Consider the following 19,253-nt stretch of genomic DNA (forward strand, 5'->3'; position numbering starts at 1 on the left):
GAGAGGTCAGCAGGAACGCCACACGCCGGAGTGGCTTTCCGAGGGGAGATTAGTCCTTGGATGGCGGGGGAGCCGGGATTTATCCCCTGGCTCCTCAGCTTGAGAGGTGGAATTGAATCGCAGTTATTGAAGGGGGGAATGACATTGAAGTCTAAATTCACGGTCATCTGGTTTTTACATTATATTTCCATTATATCCCCGCTGCCCAGGGTGTGGCTGCGCAGCTCAAATCACAACATGATTGTAAATTAGATGCAGGCAGAAGTGTGATGAATGGGGAATGTGTTTGAGAAATCAAAATGGGCAAGCGGTGATTATGTATTGGAAAACACTGAATTAATAATCCGGACCTCCTTTGGAACAGGCCAGTCTTTGCACACTGAGCGCTCCTGATGAAGGTATTCAATGTGATTACTGGCAAATTGTGCAATCTCTTTAGAAAACGTGCATGAAATATGCATCAGCTGCCATCCGGACCGACAGTACAAATTCAGACTCGTGTCGCTGCTTCTTGTTTCTGCCTCCATCCATAGTTAGTGGCATACTAAGTGGATGCTCCTCGCATTGTTTCCAGCCAGTCAGGCAGCAAAATGCCAAGCCATCGTTTGCTGAGACAAAGATGTCAGAGCAGCATTTTAGGCGGGTGACAGAGCCAGGGCTCAGCAGGTTCCATTCGTTAAGCTTCAAACGGCTGCAACTGCTGACAAAGTTTTCGGCAACAGGAAACGCAGATTTCTACTCGGTTCCTTCCTCTTTCTCCCCCCTCCCTCCGTCTCTCGCTCAGCAGTATGTTTAAGATTAGCCTTCCTTGTAATGCTTCGTATTCTGTGCAGACTATTTCCTGTGTCTGAAGGCTTTGTTATTGCAGCTAACTGTACTGTTTCCATACGCGCTCTGTATGTGTGTGCATGTGTGTGTGTGTGTGTGTGTGTGGTGTTGCAGCAAATGCAATTTCCCTTGCTCAGAGAAATATTCTGCTCATAATTTGATTCAGGTTGTTCAGGCCTGCACGACGAGTGTGTTACAGTGGGTGTTAGGAATACAAGACGGAGGGTCAGAGGGTCAGGGAATGAAAGGAAAACAAAAACATGCGTCTAACACCAAGTTAGATTCAGAGACATTTTGTTGATCGTGTCACTTGGATTTTAATCTCAAATCCCTCAAGATTCCCAAGATTCAAGTCATGACTGCGCTCTCCAAACGACCTTGTCATCAACCGTCCCTGTGCTTCAACAAAATAACACATCCTTTAGGCTTTTATTTTTGAGATTCTGCATGTGGGTGGGGAACCTGCGTGCATCATTAGATGAGTAAGTGAGTGTGAGTGTCTTGAAGAGAAAGGAAATGAGGGGAGAAAGATAGAAACCAAGATAAAAGCTGTGTGTGGTGTGCATGTCTTGTATGTGCGTATGTACACATGTTGTCAGGTAAAATGTCTTCTTAAAGTCTCCGAACCTGTGTCTGGCTCTGTGTTGGTTTGTCTTGTGTTTAGGTGTGTTTGCACTCTGCTGTGTTTGATCCAGCCGGCCTGCTTATTGCCTCTTCTAACGCGGCCTCTGCTGTTTTCCTGCCCGCCTGACAGACAATACGCCCGAGCGCCCTCTCAAAGCTTTATTGGCTCTTATTGCCATCTCACTCAGATCCAATATGCCAGTATTGATTGTGTTGAAATGCAATCAGGGTCTCCACAGCAGAGGAGCAAACAATCTAAATTTAACAAAACACCTCCGCCGGCCTTCAGCCCCGGCCCTGATAGCACCTCCCAAAGAGGAACAAATGTATTTATGTGTGTGGAGAGAAATAGAGGATCTTCCACGCGGTCGCAGCTATTGTTAGATGCTCTCTTTAAGGAGCCTGTGAGGCCACACAAGCAGAATATGCAGGAAGTGACCTCAGCCTTGACCTCACTTCCTGCCAAGCGGGCGTTTACAGCGTGTTGTCAAAACAAAACACGGCAGATCTCAGAAGTTAGTCAGCAGACGAACTCTTAAAAATGAAACTCATGTGTGCAAACTCAGATAAGGCCATTGTCTGGTGACCTGAAGTTTAACAAGATATGATCTGAGCTTCTGGAAAATGCATACTCGGAATTCCTTCAAAGGTTATGAAATTATTATTTTTAGCCCCCACAAATTTTTCACAGAGGTGGCCAGATGGGGCCACTGAATATTATCTCAAACTGAATTTCCGGAATTTGTTTCTGCTGTTGAAGTATAAAGGTTTGTTGAAAACTATCAATATGAAGAATTAGGAATCGCACACTGATATACTTGGTTTCTGTCACATTCATACACACATTCACACATCGGTGGCTGAGGCTACCATAAATGGGGCCACCTGCTACTCAGTAACCATTCACACGCACTCACACACTGATGGATCAGCCACCAAGAGTGATTTGGGGTTCAATATCTTGCCCAAGGATACTTCGTCATGCGGACTGAAGGAGCTGGGGATCAAACTCTTGATCTTCCGATTATTGGATGACCTGCTCTACCTTCTGAGCCAAGCCTTCTCAAGTTCAGGGGAGACTTGTGGGTACCCAAAGTACCTATTTACATTCAGATGTCTCGAAGTCAGAGTTCAAGGGACTTCTCTGAAAAGGGCCATGCCAGTTGTTCCCTTGCCAAAATTTAGCCTAACTTTGGAGCGTTATCTCCCCTTTCCGATAAGCCAAGCCAACATGGTGGGTACCAATGGGTGTCTTAGTGTAGGGATGGCTAAACTGCTCCCTGCTGCCTGTTTTTCAATGACCCTTGGCAAATATTTAAAATTAGACTTGAACATGGCCTCAGTATATTTTCAATAGATTGCACTGTATGTACTCTGCAGAGTGTAGTTTAAACATGCTGTCCCTGTCATCGTGAACAACTAGGTTACTATTAGCAAGCCCTGCCGTTACACTTTTTATTTGAACACTAGATGGTGCTACCTTACCCACAATGATTGATTACTTGTCAATAAAACAGTTACTTCAGTAAATATAGCAGCGGACCTGAAAAAACAACCCGGTCTTACTCTGAAGTTGTTGAAATCCAGTGCTGGGGAAGTGACTTGCGGCATCAGCCACCGACGAAAAAGCTGTCCTTTAACATCGGCATGATACACGGCTGGTGGCGGTTACAGTTTGACGGTGCTCAGCAGCGTCAGGGGGAAATGCGTCAGGACAAGAATGAAAATTAAGGCAGCAAAAGTCCGAGTAGAGCAGGTGGAAGGGGTGGTGGATGGGTCCAACAAACACCAACTTTCACCTGGGAGAGCGGTGTTTGTGTCCTGTAGGCCTAAAAATCTATTTGAGGTATTGTACTGATGTAGTGCGTTTATTTTGAAAGAGACTGTATGTAAATGGTGAATTTTCTCTGAATTGTATTTTGAAAGAAGACAATGCATGTAACAGGCATAACATGACACAGTGTCACAGAACGTCAACAACCAACACATCCAGGGTACCTTGCATGTCCTATCTGGATGCGAAAGGTCCATGACCATTCATCAATATGTGACTCGGATGGAGCGAGGATGTGTTGGAAAGACGGACGATAGAAAGATGTTGGATCAACGGTGTTGCATAGTAATTTGATAGAAAGGGAACTGTCTATGGCAAATGGGCTTTTCTGGTCTAGAAACACTGATTCTTTTGTCATGTAACTCATTTAAATCTATGCATTCACTATTGTTTGGCCTGTGACTCCTTACATTTTTCTGTACATGCTCCACAGTCAAACAAGTTTGGCCACCCCTGCCTTAGGGTGTCTGGATTCACAACATACCACTACCTTCCCACTAGCTTAAAAAATGAGCTTCTTAAAGACAGTAATCTTGGCCTCCATACTTTTCAATAACTTTCAATTTTCAAAGCAACTGTGGGAGGTGAACCACGGCCCCCTTGGTTGCCCATTGGGAGCACCACTGCTCAAAAGGTCAGGCAGTTTGCTCAGTTTATAGTCAAACAATGTGATCTCTCAGCTGAAGTGAAAACAGACAATCATCAGAATGTGAGTTATGAGTTTCCTCCAGACAGGGACAAGTGTTCGAACAATGACATTACAGGGTGCGCTCAACATCTCCATATGTTTTCTTGAGAGGAAGAAAACCGCGTGAACACTGTGAATAACTATGATTTGTCAGCCTGATAATGAAATTCTGAGCTGCCTCCCCGCCGCGCAAAGTTATAAATTGCACCTCCAGTGAAACTGTGTGTCCTCTTCAAATCAATTTACGACACAGGTAGGAGAGGCTACAATTTTTAATAAAGTGCTAGATATTTGTTTTAAAGTGCTGTGAATTCATTTTGGGAAACGTGTCTCTACCTGAAATTCAGCAGTTACCAAAAAAAAAAAAACAGTCTTACCATTCTCAAAAACACAACGGCGTCATAAACAAGGATGACTTATAACATTAATATTAACAAGTTTGCTTTTCACTTATTTTAATAGCTGCCATCAATCACTTTGCTAGAATAGGTGTCATTTTTCAGAAGCAGTTATCTGAATGTGAAATGAAAGTCTTCAGTTTTTCCAGTATAATAGACTCTGACAACAAAACAAAGGTTTGCTTTGATGAGGTTTAGTGCATGCGCAGGAGCTTTTCCATTAAGACTGGAGATAAAACAAAACTGCTTATGTATGGTATTGGCTTTACCGGCCGTGTCTTCAGAAGGGACGACAACATATTTAATAGAAAAGTGTGATAAAACTGTAACTAAGAAGCTTTGCTTTTGCATCTCTAAAATTGGCTCCAAATGATAAATAAAACCAATAAATGATTGTTGCATTGATCGGAGATGGCAGGGTTCTCATCCTCTTTTGCTATATGGTTTTATTTTCACACTTTGAGAGTTCCTGCGACTGTTGGATCTCGTGCATAGACCATGAAACGGCAATTTAGAGATATCCAAATAGTCCTTTTGCAGACAGTTGTGGTTGTCTCTCTCCTTGTGCCAAATCTATTCCCACTCCCATTAACCAGCTCCAGCTGAGACTTAAAGAGCTTCTGAAGTTATGTGAACCCCTCCCACCACTCTGGACATGTTAGGGAGTTGGAAACCAGGCATTTTTCAAAAGCATATTTGAAGTTTCCTCTCGTTAGTATGAAATGGCAGAAGCAGTGTGTCTCTTTCTGCTGCACCGCCCCCCCTCCTCCCACTGCTCGGCCCTCCTTACGCAGAAAGCAGAAAGCTCTCCAGTGAGGCTTCGAGAACTCGCGGCATCAATAAGTGAAAAACGCAGCTGTTTTATTTAAGTGTATTTGACAAATGGGGTGAGAAAATTCATGGAAAATGTTTGTTGAGCAAAGCTGAATTGACTCTTCCTGAAGCTTGGCTGATGAGAGCAGCATCTTCAGACAGCATCGTGAGTCATGCTTCAACTAGCCGTGTACACAGTGGCCTCACAGACCTGTAATGTGATTTTTCTTTCTTGCAAGTACGGACTAACAATTTGCCCGGAGCCATTGTCAAACGAGAATGGAGACGCTTGAAAGCTGCTTGTGTTTTCAACCCATCACATCAAGGGGTGGCATGCAAAAATAGCGCGCTGATTGGGGTCAATTTGCGTGCGCGTTACAGTTTGATTGCACTTACGCCCATGTGGGATGCAGAGAGCGGTTTGTCGGTGTGATGAATTTGCAGTCATGGAAGAGAGATGAGGGAAAAGCAATCAGAGTTCACCATCCCCGGCTGCAGCGTGGACGTATAATTCTCTATTGTTCTGTGACGACTTGTGATAGCACCTTGATAGAGTTCATACTGTGTGATGATACGTGTAAACACGCTGTGCAGGCGCTATCACCTGCTGTGGGATTAAAGTGCACTGGTCACCTGCAGACAGCTAAACCAGCAGCATGTTTAGAAATATAATGTGGAACTTTTCCATATTATAATGTCTAAAAACAGCTAGGCCCATATATTTAGTTGACTTGTGCACTTACATTATTCTTAACGCTTTCAACAATTTTCAAACCCAGAGGATTCTGCCATTTTAATGAAAGACACGGTCCGTGTCATTTGGTCGCCGTTTCCTTTTAGTGGCGTCATATCCCCTTGTCATTGTCTGCCAGAATCTGTCAGAAATTGACTTTTTATCCAACTTTAAGTCACACTTTTAAGATACTTTTTATCTTGGTCATTTTTAACTTCTTATCTTATCTTACTATATAATGACGAAAACTCTGTCTGTGTCTGTTCCATGTTTTTCTCCTCACTGACTTGGTCAATCCATGTGAAATTTGGCACAGTGGTAGAGGGTCATGGGAGGATGTGAATGAAGCAATATTACATCAATTGGCCAAAGGGGGGCGCTATAGCAACCGACTGAAATTGCAAACTTTGAATGGACATATCTCATGCCCCGTATGTCGTAGAGACATGAAACTTTGCACAGAGATGCCTCTCCTCATGAGGAACACATTTGCCTCAAGAACACATAACTTCCAGTTATATAGATTTTCCACCATTTTGAATTTTTTGAAAAACACTTCAAATGGATCTCTTCCTAGGAAGTTTGAGCGATCTACATGAAACTGGGTGAACATAATCTAGGGACCAATATCTAAAGTTCCCTCTTGGCAAAAGTTGGAAAACTTCCTAAAACTGAGCTTCTATAAGGCAATGAATATTGCGGAGGGTGTGGCTCATCACATAAAGGTGTATAACATCTCAAGGGTTTCACCCATCACCACGCAACTTTGTAGGCATATGACCACACATAATCTGAGGGGACCCCTCCATTATTGACCCCATCAAACAAAATGGGGGCGCTAGAGAGCTCATTTCTTATCTAGGCCTAACCGCCATATGGATTTTGACTAAACTTGGTAGATATGTAGAACAGGACGCCTCAAGGTGACTGGAGAAATTTAACTCTAATTGGCAACTGGGTGGCGCTATAACAACAGAAAAATGCTTAAAAATGGCTAAAATGAGACCAATCGCTGTGGCTCCCCCTGTGGACCAATGTTGTTGTTTTTCTAATGTTTGGTATGACTAAGTCATGGTACGGTATGCTGTACATAATCATGGAAACTGTCAGTGTGTCATTCTGTCAGTCAGTCATTCTGTCTGTCTCACATTTTTCTACTCACTGACGTGGTCAATCAGTGTGGAACTGCACATAGGCATTGAGGATTGGCATAGGTAGAAGGTGACAAAGCTACCAATGGGTATGGACTAGTATATTTTAACCAGATAAAGGATTTTACTGGAGTCACTGGGCATCTAAATTTTAAGTTATCAGAGAAAAAACACTAGCATCAGCTCGGCTCCAGACCCTGCTGTGCCAAACACTGTCAGAGAAACACTGATTTTTAGCACAAAACTGCTTTAGTCAGAGTTTTTACCAATTTTAATCACAGTGTCCGTTTGTTTTGGAGAGGAGGAGACCTCAGCAGATAATTCAGCTCCTAGTGAAAACCTCTTGCACATCTGGATCTTACATAATCAGAGAAAAATGTGAGCATTTATGAGGAGGAGCTGCACAATGAGCCAAACATTGTTGAAGAAACACTGATTTTTAATGTGAAACTGCTGTATTCAGTGTTTTTACTGGTTTAAATTACATGTCCATTAGTTTCGGGGAGGAAGAGAACTCTGCGGATCATTCGGCCCCCAGCATAAACCTCCTGAACCATGAACACTTAAGCATGAAGCATGAGAAACTGACTATTTCGATGGAGCGACCCCTAATGGCAGGGATTCACAAGTAGTTTTTACATATTTTCACCATACACATTTAGAGCAATTTGCCATGAGCACAACTGAGAAAATCTTTTCAGAGGAAATAAAATGGACCCTCTAATTACATCCCCTTAAATTCCCTGAATTTTTAGAAATGAAAACAAAACTAATGACTTCTAAGTATGCTTTATAAACCGGTGTTCACTCATTTACAGGTGCAGTTTTTGTTTCACTTCCTGAAAACTTCATGATGACTTTCTGAGCAATGAAAAATGTGAGGCAGCCATTTCCGTGCAATAACTGTGGATCTCTTTTTCAGTCTATTGTTATAATCATGGACAAAAGACAGAGACAGGTGTCACAGAGGCACAGTAGGTAGTTAATTATGAAATAGATATCAAGCACATGCACTCACTCTGTCATAATTACACGTTCGTGTCATATTTCACTCGGGTGTCTGGCTCTCTTTAGGTCCACCATTGTTTCCAAGGAGTCAAATGAGAGTGGTGGGATGCAGGTTCGTATGAAGAGAGGCCACCTGTTGCTCAGCAGGGTCCCCATCTGGTGGGAGATTAAAGTGCGGGTGCGGGGGGCGTCTATAATTTGACTTAATTACTTCTGAAGAGACTGGGTGATGGATTAGTACTATGTTTCTATTAGCATACGCTCGGTCTCTGGTTCCCGATGGCCCTCCAGTGCAGCCTCAATTGTCTAAAAGCATCAATCCATATTCCTCCACCTCGAAGTCTGAATCAGGATTAGATGATATATTGTTTTGCTCATATGTAAGAGTGAAATTAAGTTGGGGTTTGTTTGTTTTTTTTGCCCTACTAGCAGCGTGGCTCGAAGGATGGCAACGTCTGGCCATTGGTCAATGCACCACTTTGTCCAGACTGAAATATCTCAACAACTATTTGATGGATTTCCATTAAAGTTTGTAAAGACTTTCATGGTCCCCAGAGGATGAAACACAATAACTTTGGTCACACACTGAGCAAGCTCCAGCATGTTAGCCTGCTAATGTTAGCCCAGTCCAGATGCCAAAAGAAAATGTTGATATATGTTTCTGCATGAATATACGACATTTACATGTATACAAAATATACGTATCATATCAGTGTTTCTAAAGTGACATAGTATATGAGCTGACCTTGTCATCAGGAGGTGGAGGGGATCGTGGATGGCGTGTCACTTCTGCGAGGCGTTTGTGCAGAAAGCTGAAGACCACTGTTCATGACCAACAAACCCTTAGCATGGCCGTCGACTCTCTAATAACAGCGTGCAGGGTGAGGATGGGGCTCTTTAAAAATGTAGCGACCAGGTGCCAGATCACAAGCTTGCATTCCTCATTGAAATTAAAACTCCACTTGCCTGGAAATTTCATCATATTTAATTAAGCTATTTCTCCAAAACATACTTTATATATTAGTCTAAATCTTTAAATGCCAAATGTGTCCCAAGGTTACTACCAGACTGGTGTCCCTGACTTTAATCAGATGCTAACTCTGAAAGAATTTAATCAGCTTTGGTTTTAAAATTAAAAGAGTTTTTGTTCCGTGTGAAGGTTAAAGTAAGATTATCTAACATTTGAAAGAACAAATTACACAATCCTCTTCTTACAAGTGAAAGTTGATTTCAATCAAACACAGCCTTGTTCAGTCCAATAGGGAATTGGAGCAAGAGCCTTGCTCGGCCCTGTAGCTCATGGTGCTGACTTTACAAAGGCTTTATTGATTTCAGATTCTACTTGGTGTTAACATGTATCTGGGGTGATCCGATCAAGTGGACAGAGCTAAATACAAATGTAAACGACAACCAAGATGATCCCATCACTCAAACCACTTTTTCAGGTGGTCATTTGACCACATATGTTTTGTAATGTAAATGCTAATACGTCCTGATGCGTCTCTGACAAGGACTACGTCATCAAAGCAGGACGTGGTTGTTTTGGTGAAAGCGCCCTCCTGAGGGGTATTCCAGGTAGGAGGTTCAACAAACTCTGAGTCTAACCCTGAACTCTGAGTTGATTTACCCTGAGATGGGAAACTCTGAGTTACTGGTTTCAGAACAGCTGATTTGAGTTAGTTCAGTCAACTCTGAGTGCGTTCACTCTGAGTTAAGCCGACAATAAAAAGCCATCATCAATGGAGCTCCGACTCCACGATTCACCATGGCAACAGGTAAATAAAAGACAGCGCCTCCATTTTAATCCAGTGGATGTAGCGATATTAATGCACGTGTAGCAGACGGTGCACGTTTATCTTTAAAAGAAGAGCCTGAGTCAGAGCGAGGAAAGTGTCAATAAGTTAACCATAAAGTTAATAAAAAAGTTTATTCATCATTTATCAGACTTACATTTCCTTAATGAAGATAAAGTGATCGAATCTGACTGTGTATCAGGCTGTAGATACATTACATTATATTAATAATACATAATAATATATTTGTTCAGATTTAATCTGATGGGGAAAAACACAGGAGGCAGAAGATTTAAAACATATAGGCTAGGCTATAGATCAAAGACATAAAGACATGACTGTAAACTCACAGTCTGACCCAGTAATAATATGTTTGGTGATTTGCACTTGAAAAGACGTTGAGGTTAAAATACAGTAGATTTTAAAATGTTGCACATCTATTTGTATCTTGACTCAACAGCATGCAGTGACTTTATTTCAGCTACAAATGTAGTAAATTTAAAGACACTGAAATGCTGCACCAATGCTCACTCAGAAATATGAACATATAATCCCCAATATTAGGCTATAGGAATTATGTTCCATCAGTGCGACCAATGACATCAGTGATAGAGATCATTAGTCATTGATACAACGTGTCTATACCGATTTTTAAAATTTAAATAATTAGACCTACACATTATGTGCAATAAACATTTGGGAGCTGCTCTAACAGACTGACACTCTGATCCTTGTGCACAGTGTTATAAAAAATAATAGGCCTACATATAAAAAGGACAGAGGTTTGATTCTGAGCTGAGGGTGAATTCTCGTTGTGTAATATTTGAATGTAAAGACAAAAACCGATGTCCAAAGAAATGATTGATGTGCATAAATTCAGTAACTTAAGACAGTCCTGAGTAACAAACTAATATCCAGCAGGATTTAGACTGTGACAGACGGTAAATCTTTGACACGGACTGAATGAATGAGGAAATGAAACAGCGTGTAAGAGGGAGGAGACAGAGAAAAACTCGGGGTTTATTGAAGAAAACCTGCCAGCGAGCAGGTTATGTTCACAGAGTCTGTTACCATGGTGACTGACTCAGAGTTTCAGTTACCTCTCTTTCTGGAACAGATAACTCAGAGTTTCCCTCTGAGTTTTCACATAACCCGCTTTCTGGAATACCCCTCTGTTCTATAACTTTCCTGTTTTACAACAAGTTAGATGAAGTGTTACAAGACTGTCAGGGGCACAGTGTTAGGAGAGGCAAACCGGGCAAATATTTGGCACCCCACAAAAAATTCTGGAAAAGTGGCTCCCAATGGCAACTCATAATGGCATATTTTGCAACTATAAACCCCCTTAAAGTCCATTTATGCTCAACATTAAATACGGATCCGGATACGGACGGAGCCTTCTGTCCGTGCTCCGCGTTCATTTCGTCTGTATTTCTGCACGTTTCCATAAAGCTTACAGATACGGCCCAAAGGGAGCAGTACCACTGGAAACCGTGGGGGCAGTGTTGCTGTCACTACCCGATACGTAGCTCAAGTGAGACACAAAGAAGAAATAACAATTCAATTTCTCTCATTGGCAGTACTAGAGAAAAGAATTCTCCGTCCTCCAGTCGCGATGTATTTAACGGCCTCACCGACCACCGCCTCCTACAACGCTGCCTCTGTTTTTGTCTTTTATGCAAGAGGTACATTATCAATATCTCCTCCACAGTCGCCATGTTTGTTTTTGAGTTTGTTGTTGTCATAAACCTTTGACTCTGGGCTGCCCCCTGATCTCAGTCTGTACAATTTTAATTAATTGATTTCAAGTGGAAAGGCACCAAACTGCATCTTTGTGATTTTATTTACAGTTTCAGTGCACTGTGTAGCAGGTTCCACATTTGTTTTTGCACTAAACTTCTGGATAGAGAATGTGTCATTGACAAAACTGGATTTATAATTGCTGTGGCTCATTATAAACAAAACGCTTAATTTACATTAACACAACATGCTTTCGCAGTAAATACTTTGTGGTAATGAGCAACAGCTATCTTATTTGTTGGCATATCAACAGACCATCTGCTGAGACCATCCAACTGGTCTCTACCTCACACACTCCCCTCCGCTGCTGCACACAACAGGAGCATTTGGCTTGTGTGTTATTGGGAATCATATTAAATAGGCAGATTAGGGGAAGAATGAATAACAGGGTAACCCTCAATATTTCACGGTCAAACCCTTTTCTGACAGCTGCAGAGATGTAGTATAAAAGAAGAAGATAATCCTGAGCTTAGTCTCAGGATGGTGTTTCGACACTCCGGGCACAACAACAGGCCCAGATACCAACTTTAAACTGCTCCGCTCTGCAACAAACAGGTCACCAGAGCCCCTGTTCAGTTCCACAGTCAAGAGCAATTTGCAAGCCTGAAACCATTTCACACTTTGTTGTTATTTTTAGGCCGACTTCTCATCTTGTAAGTGTGGAGCAGGCTGGCTAACAGTTGGCTGGTGGAGTCTTTAAAAGAGAAACATATTCAGTGTTACATTGAGGCTTTGATCTGATTTTCAGTGGCACTTATGTGTGCATTTTGATCGACCTATGCACACTGACTAATAATAAACATTCTGCTCTCTGTCCCCAAGATTAGAGTTGGGTCTATTTCCAGTTATGCCAATGTATGAACTAAAACCGGTTTAATTTTTTTTTTATTTTTTGACTTCTGTAAAGCAGCTGAACCTGCATTTGTCATTATGTCATATTTAAAAAGCAGCCTACATCAGCAACCTGTGCTGACAGCGTCACAGCGCTATATAACTTATACTGTATTAATAATAAGCAGCAACAACATGACTAACAATGTTTGTTTATAAACGGATTAATGGAGACAACAGTGTCCAACAGGCCGTTAGCCGAGCACCAGCAACATGGTGGAGATCAAATTTCAGTGGAGGTGGGAGGGGCGAGGAGCAGTGCGCATTGTGTTTGCTTACTAGAAATTTCATGTGTGTTTTTGGCTTGACGAGACATTGCAGAGTTAAAGCCTTTACACACTGAATCAGTTTTTTGCGTCCGAAATTGTTGCACATCTAAAAATAAACACGACCTCGCACTGTGCCAGTCATGTTTGCACATTGCGTCTGAAACTTTCAGCTGTCATTAAAATTTTCAAAACAGCTTCGATTTCCTGTGTTTTTTGCATCCGTCAGAGTCTTTAGACACGTTTGAATCAGTGAAGAATGTGGCCGCGGGACACATCTGTGACAAGACAGAGGGACGGGGCGCACAGAGTCACTTCATGAATCAGATAGCTACTTTCAGCAGTTCAGATAGTAGTATTCAGGTGGATGATGATGATGAAGAGGAGGAGGATGTGGACTGCACACAGAATGTGGAGGACAGCGCCGCTCCTTAATGCAGCTGCGGTGCCAAATTCAAGACGCAGGTAGGGAGTGGTGACAGCCAGATAGGTAACTCCAGTGAAGAGAGGAGGATGGTGTCTTTTCATTTTGTTATGTATTGCGAATGAACGATGAAACGCAACGGAATCAGGGTGCAACATTTCAATCAATCCATCAATCAATTTTATTTATAAAGCCCAATATCACAAATCACAATTTGCCTCACAGGGCTTTACAGCATACGACATCCCTCTGTCCTTTGGACCCTCACAGCAGATAAGGAAAAACTCCCCAAAAAAAAACCTTTAACGGGGAAAAAAACGGTAGAAACCTCAGGAAGAGCAACTGAGGAGGGATCCCTCTTCCAGGACAGACAGACGTGCAATAGATGTCGTACAGAACAGATCAGCATAATAAATTAGCAGTAATCCGTATGACACAATGAGACAGAGAGAGAGACAGAGAGAGAGACAGAGAGAGAGAGAGATGCAGGACAGACGGTAATGACAGTAGCTTTCTGTGCGTAACGACTTTTTACGGGTGACTGATTTAAAAAACCCGTCCAAACAATCGAAATAGGTGTGCAAAGGCCTTTAGTCTCTCAAGAAAACCAAAACTGCACAAACATGGCAACATTTTGGACTTGAAGCTGATAAAAGAGTGGCGTTTTGTCATTTTGAGCTGAACTTTGTCTACAAAAAGTAATGTTGCTGTAATGTACAAGCAACGACTGATTCGTTAAGTCGAAATCAGGAATTAATTATTTGATGCTGCCTTGGTTTATTACAAAAACGAATAAAGGGTGGCAACTGGCTGGAGTGAGGTAAATGGCAAATGACCATCACTAATAACAACCTACTTGCTGTTGGTTGTATTGTCTGTCACTTCCAGTATCACAATATAAAAACCTGTGTTTTCTGTTTAAAAAGTAAGGTTACAAATGGAGGAAGACAGCAAGTACTCACCCATCTTTTAAGTGGTGACATCTCCAGTCTGATCTCGAGCACACAGCTGATATTTGCATGGTTTGTTTACATGATGTAACAGAAGCGCATATTTAACGCATTCAGTGTGGACGGCTTCGATGTTATATTATGTGCTGCGACAGTCTGACGCATGTTTGCTGTTAGGACATGGTGTCGTTATGTTTCACTTGGGAGCGGCTGCTGAGTCAAATGCAACATCTGGTAATATTTGGTAAACTGGTCCGTTCCAGTGTTTGGCTGGATATAAAACTAGTTTGAAAATTATACCAGCCAACCGTACCCAAGATGTCCATGCTCTGCACTCTGCCATCTGAGACTCATAAAATTATGGTTTTACTTTTGTAGATGCAACTGTTTGAGCAGGGTTGGCACTGTCCTCTGCTGCTACCTTAATGGCATCAAGACTTTGTACGTCATCAAAGAACACCTGACTTTTCAGGACAGTAGTCACTTGAAAATTTGTCAGCTTGATGGATATAAAATGGATACACACTCTCATTTCTAATTTAACCTTACCGTTTTTACTTATCAATAACTCTTTTTTATTGTTTAGTTTTCATTGCCCACATGCACCACAGTAAAGCATCAGGACCTGAGGTATAACTACTATCCCATGTCTGCCTCAGATGTCAGAGAAGAGAGGGGAATGTGACAAGTGAGCACCTCCATGTACAAATTCCCAGATGTTTCCTTGAATCTAGATCACAACACATCCAGCAGTAAATCGTGATGTCCCAAAGCTACCTTTGACACTCCCGATCACACCCACGCCCGCCGTCACTCGACACCGACACTGAACTTCTCCCAGCTAGGTAGTCTGGACAAGCTTTCCGCTAGCAGAGTATCTCTAGTGACATGTCAGGTTCTTCTCCCGTCAGAGCTCGTGTAGTAATTGAAGAGGCAAGCACAGCTCTCACTGCAGACATTTCAACGGGCAAACTGGAGGAATGTCAAGGGCTCGGAGCTGACTGTGGAGTGTTTTTAAGTGTGTGTGTGTCCAAGTCTGCAGTAGTTCGTTTTCTTTTTTCAGCGCTTGTGTTGACTTAAATACATGCACACCTTAATATGCACTCAATTACATCAATGCACTGACACACAGTGATGACAGTAACTAAGTATAGTTACAACATTTATTTGTCAGCTGTAGTAACTACTTATACTGAGACACATATGTAGGTTGCATCTTCCTGATTAAAGTTATGTATACTAAAGGTACTTTGAGACAGCAAGGGGTTGTTAGTTCCTTCAGTGTTTCCATTGTAAACAAACACAATGACATCAGTGTCATTGTGGGGGCTGGGGGTGGGGTTGAAATGCCTGGAATGAAAAATTGGTTTTGCTTGCAATTTTCTATGTCTGAGTAATTAGTGCCATAACTAAAGTAAAACTGGCTAAGTAAATTGGTTGAGAGACTGAACTTCGTATACAGAAACAGTAGCCCCTCTTCCCCCTGCACTAGGATGCATCTCTAAATGAAGTCCCTTTTTCATGCCACTTTTGCATTTTTACACTGAACCAAACAATGGCGGCGTCATGCTGCTCCAGTGCGTGACATGTAACACAGCAGTGTCAGCCTCTAGCATAACATATAGCGTACGCATTGGCAGCACTTTCACTAACATGGCAGTAACAGTCATTTCCTGTCCGTTATATGGAGGCTGATCTCGTCTCTCTGCTTGGAGGTCAAGGAGCTCCTAGACGTCATTGCTTTCCCATGTTGCAGACATTTTCACCCACTGTTTGTCGTCTTTGAATTAGCTGCTAACTGCTATCAGCTACTTTTTTTCCATGCATAAAGCAGGATTTATACTACACTTGTCGCTAGGCTAATTTATACAATGTAAAATGCCATAGGCTTGTGCTAATAACATTAGCATGTCATATTGATTTGGAAAACGTGTTTAGTATAAGACAGTTGTTTTGTCAGTGAACCTTATGAGTTGTAATTGAGCTGAATTTTGTAACGTTACCTTTGTTAAATGTTGCTGTTGTCCCTGGCTTCATATGAGTAGAGGAAATGTCCGCTAGTCGCTAGGCTAATTTATACAATGTAAAATGCCATAGGCTTGTGCTAAAAACATTAGCATGTTGTATTTGTGAGGAAAATGTGTCCAGATAAAGACAAGTGCTTGTCTGTGAATGCTGCGAGTTATAGTGATGCTCACTGTGTACTTGTGTTTGAAATTGTCTCTACTGAGCCATGTTTAATGTGTGTTTAATGTGTGTTTTGAGGCAACTAAACTTCACAGCATGTCACAGAAACCCCACCGCCGACTAGTGTTTTGGAGGTGTAACTGCAGAGTGACAATGACACACCACCACACAAGTATAAATGCTCACAACGGCGAAGGCCATGTGCGTAGGCTCTGCATAGAGCTGACGCACAAATAAGAATCCCGCTTAACTACCTCTAATGCTGGCCTGAAGGCGAGACAACTCTGCCCTTTCATTCGGCAAACGTACCTTTCATACAGAATGGCGAGGTGGCATAACAGCGTGAAATTCCCACCTTGAAGAGGCAGTGTGAAAGGGGCTGATGACTGCTTATGTTGCTGGAGCATCAACATACACTGTCATGTCTTTGCTAAAGAAAAGGAAATCAGGGTACCAAATAAGAAAAGAATAAGAGAAAGGACAGGGAAAGAAAGCAAACATTAATCGGTGTCATAAATTAGCATCAAAGCTGATGTCGTATGGCATTATGTGTATCAACAGTCAGCACAGGTAAAACTTAACATCATGAACCATATGGCCCTCAGTTTCAGAGACAGGGGGGCGCACAGAGACTGCTTATGCACAGGGCCAAGAATCTGGTGCTACGTCCCTGCTTCTCTCCAACATGTACACCTGCTGTAAGAGCCACCACTTCAACAAATTAAACAGTTAAAAAAAGGCCACGAATATTACTAAAATTATAAAACACTCATGAACTAATCTGTGATTTATTTCCTCCCTAACACTGAACTTTTTTTTTTTTTGCCTTAAAGGTAACAACAATAATAACAGCAGTTGTTTGCTCTGGTTGCAATCTACAGCAAATTATGCACCACAATCAACAGCACAAAGCATCTAATGGCAGACCCACGGTGCCACCAAAACATCCCAAGCCTGTCAGAGAACTTAATCATCGCAGAACCCCATGTTTTAAAATTCAAATTTGCGCTCTTTTGCAATGCTAATGGCAGAAACCCCCCCAATCAAGCCGGCACGTCTCGGCAGAAAACGCTTCAAATGTGATTTTCGACAGGAGGCTAATGTCAGGGTGCACTGTGTGGGAAAAAAAAAAATAAAAAAACGCCCCGCAACTTGTAGTTAGCAGAGAACAGGAAGTGAAAGTGGTGTGTGGCGCCTGAGCGGTGCGCTGCTGAAAACGCAGCAGTGCAGCCGTCGTGGGCTTTGATCAACAACCTGCTCATTTACCACAGTTTGTCTCTCAAGCGGCGTCTCCAGGCAACTGAGGGCTGTCAGCGGAGGAGGTGGCGTCGAGCGGACAAAACGCACTCTGGAGGCCTCCTGTCAGCCTGAAGACTGGTGATGGAGGCGCACTTTAATTCCTGAGAGAAAGGGAGAGAGAGAGAATGAAATAAAGGGAAAAGATACAAACCTTTTTTCTTTCTATATATATATATAACCTTTTTACTGGCTGAACAAATTACAGGTAGTTTTCTCCCATCAAGACATCTGGCGCCTTTTCATTTAGCTGTGCGCCTTAAAATACAGTGTTCCAGTCATTTAGTGCGGGGAACAGTAGATTTATTTGGCTTGCTTTTCTCCCATCTCCAGTAAAAGCTTCCATCAGAACTGTGGACACAGATTGAGAGATGCATATGTATTTAGAAATTTGCCCGGGCAGCCTTAAATGTTCCGTCTAGACAAAGAGAGAGCAATTGCATTAGCATTTAGCCGGCCATCCACGCTATTTGTTTTCATCTTTATTTACCCAGAAAAGCTCTGCTGTGTGCTCTTATTCAGCAATGCCCTTCACACTCACTCAGCTACAGACATTAAGACCTGGGAGCTGCCCAGTACCACCACAGTCTGGTGCCAGTCAGCAGCTCCATCTGAGCAGTCGGCCGTTAAGCACCTTGCTCAAGGGCATCTTAACAGGAGTTGTTGAAGGAGCATAGAAGCGTGTCTCATTCGCTTCCCGCGTCCAGATTTTCCTCGCTCCTCCGGTCACGAGTTTGCTTTTCGAATTTTTGCCTGGGGGCAGATGCTCCACCAATTTTCCAGTTCCCATTTCCCTCCTGTTTTTTTCCTCTCTAAACCCATCCTTTGGTGCCCATTACCCTAATGGTAAGCTGGCGATGTGAATGTGTGAGTTGTCAACATCACAAACTGCAGAAGTAAGGATTTGCAGGAGGGAAACAAACTTTGCTGCAGTCTTGAGACATTTTTGAAGTAGAGTTCATGTTACATTTTACACCCATGTAAATTTATGGAAACAACTTGTGGCCCTAATTTGAAAATATATATAAATATCCAGGTCTAATACAAACACCTAAAGAAGTATTTCACTGCCTGAGAGATAGTCTTTTCATAAAATTTGTCTGTCTATGCAGCTGCTACATGATCAGAGAACAGAGGAAAAGGGCTGTGGCATTTGTTGTTGCTCCACAGGTAGAAAACCTGCAACTACCAGAACGCTCTGCGCCACACTGGACCAATTAACACTCCCGCTGACTGGGTGATGGAATGCGAGCTTGGCCGTATTTTCCGCCCACATTTTTACTTCCTTTTCGCAAAATCTTGTGTTACAGACAAACAGTGCACTAAAATATCGTAAGGCAGTTCACTATAGTTAAGCTTGTACCCTTCTCTTCCCGTACAAATGTGTTCCTTGTTGCTAGGTGTGGTGTGCTGATTGGTTAGATGATGAGACAAGATTATGTATAAAGACAGAAAGATTTCACAGGAGTAGTTTGTAAAGCTTGAACGGTGCTTGCAGACCATCACATGGACTTGCTAGCTTTCTGTGCCCAAGCTACAGTCCACAACCCAGCGTAGTTGCCTTTACTG

General features: G+C 42.3%; 2 protein-coding genes across 2 annotated transcripts in view; one reads left to right on the plus strand and one right to left on the minus strand.

Annotated features, from left to right (window-relative positions):
- The window catches only part of LOC125892546 (cysteine-rich venom protein), a 201,552-nt gene that overhangs the window by 53,979 nt on the left and 128,320 nt on the right, over window positions 1-19,253 (minus strand). The window contains exon 2 of the mRNA XM_049582532.1: window positions 17,655-17,788. The gene's annotated coding sequence lies outside the window, so the exon portion shown is untranslated. The remainder of the gene's footprint in view (window positions 1-17,654; window positions 17,789-19,253) is intronic.
- The window catches only part of LOC125892545 (raftlin-like), a 172,282-nt gene that overhangs the window by 30,749 nt on the left and 122,280 nt on the right, over window positions 1-19,253 (plus strand). The window lies entirely within an intron of this gene.

The sequence above is a fragment of the Epinephelus fuscoguttatus genome, linkage group LG8 (genome assembly GCF_011397635.1).
Source record: "Epinephelus fuscoguttatus linkage group LG8, E.fuscoguttatus.final_Chr_v1".
NCBI lineage: Eukaryota > Metazoa > Chordata > Actinopteri > Perciformes > Serranidae > Epinephelus > Epinephelus fuscoguttatus.